The following is a 2,088-nucleotide window of genomic DNA, read 5'->3' as shown; positions in this document are numbered from 1 at the left end:
ATCTGCTCTGCCACCCAGCTCTCCATGATCTTAAGCAAATGAGCTGGCCTCTCTGAATCTTCGTTTCCTGAGGGTGATAAAGGGGGTAAAAACTAACTTCCAGGCTAATCATGAGGATGGAAGAGGTTAAGTTACCTAGCATAGTGCCTGCCATGCATGCCTAAAATAATCAACAAATGATAATTACTTTTTCCATCCCACATTCTCCTAAGGCCAGAATTTTTCATCATTGCTGCTCTCCTCCCCAGTAAGCTTCTTCCCACCAAAAAGTCCATCACACCAATGAATCAATCCAACAATGAGCCCTAATCCAAACTGAAAAACAGTGACATTAATATTATTTTATGTGTTTAGCTATTATTAATACTAATGGCTGTTATAGGCTACAATATATAATTATACTTTCTAATCTTTACAACACTGAAACCATGATTCTGAGGTCTAAGCTTGCTTTAATAGTTTGCTTCCTCCAATTGATCGATTTTTCTATGTGAAGAATTGGTGATCTACACTATTTTTCTAAATTATCAGGTGGGAGACAAAATGGCTAAAAATTCAACAATAAACTGTGTTCCCATTCTGAAGCAGCCAAACTGGTATTAAAAGCATGGGAAAGGGGTGAACTTCTCACTTGTTCTGCATCTGTGATTTAGCACAATAATCCCAACTTGTCATAAAATCAATAATTTCCAACAAGAGAAGATGTTGTAAAACGCTGAAATTAGTGTCCTGACACAGCTGACCAAGGATCATGTGTGTACCTGTACAGTCTTAAAATCAGAGGTTGTTGGGTGTTGCAAACTGAGAGCTAATTGTGATCCAAGAGCTGGATCACATGGACATGAAGAGCTGTCATGCATTTCTCAGTCTTAGTTGCAGGTGGTGATGGATTGTAGGCATTGTTCTATCCAGACCACATCAGATCAGTGCAGCCCAGGCCAAGAGCAGCTGCAGGTGATAGAGCAGATAGACACAGGTCAGAAGAAGTAGCTGGATTAGAGAGATAATCAGATACTTGGGAGAAAAGAACAGAAAAGCTAAGGAGGTAAATCAGAGGCAAGTACAGGGAAGAGTCTCAGAAATAAGAGAAAAAGAACAGAGTGTCAAAATATAAGGAAAAAAATTTCGGGGAGAGCCAAGGTCCAAGCCAAGAGGTTTTTGACAAGCACACAAGTTGTGGTTATTAGGGTTCTATGTTGGCAGTTCTGAGTAATCTCTTACCACTTGTTAGCTAACTGATCTTGAGTTTATTACTAAATTTTTCTAATCCTAATCTCAATCTTATTGGCTTATCCTAAAGACTGGAGATAACACACATTTAGGACCTGGCATACAACAGAAGCTCTATACCTAGGGGTTTCACCTTTCTTTAAAGATGAGTTCTATATGCCTGCTTGCCTGATCATATAGTTACTCCAATAAGTTTAACAAGTAGTGAATTAAAGACAAATATAGGACTCACCTGCCCTAAGTCATTAATTTCTCCCAGCATGAAGGTTTAATGCAGAATAAGCTTACCACCAACCATTCCTACAAGGCATGTGGTTTGGTGTTTAGTCAATTATGACTGTAGGTCTTACAACGTTAACTTTCTTTGTATCATTACCACATAATAAGTCCCATCCACAGGATGTGCCAACACCAATAGAGTTGTGACTCAAACAAAAAAGGCATGTCAGAGCTTGTCAAATCAGTGCCCAGGGGCATTGTCACAGACCTGTCAGGCCAACAGGCTTTATCTGTTAAAGATATTAGAATGAAATAAGAGGAGATTTGTTCCCCATCATAAAATATACATAATAATTCTGTGAGTCAGGTTATATCCACCCCATTTTTATAGATGGCAAAACATTGACCCAAAGAAATGATATACTTGCTCCAAGTCCAGCCGACTTCATCTGAGGCTGGTTGTCAGCCCCTCTCCCTCTGACTTGCAAGCTTATGTCCATTCCACTCCCTCGTGTTGTAGAGCAACCTCCTTGGCTACATTAAGCACGAGTTGACTTGGCTGGCACAGTGCATATCCAAGCTTCTCCCCAACTCTGGCTTGGAGGTTTCAGAGCCTCCTGGTTCCTGGAAGTCTCACCT

The sequence above is a fragment of the Galeopterus variegatus genome, unplaced genomic scaffold, assembly GCF_000696425.1.
Source record: "Galeopterus variegatus unplaced genomic scaffold, G_variegatus-3.0.2 Scaffold12394, whole genome shotgun sequence".
In the NCBI taxonomy this organism is placed as follows: domain Eukaryota; kingdom Metazoa; phylum Chordata; class Mammalia; order Dermoptera; family Cynocephalidae; genus Galeopterus; species Galeopterus variegatus.
Note: the sequence above shows the minus strand (reverse complement) of the source record.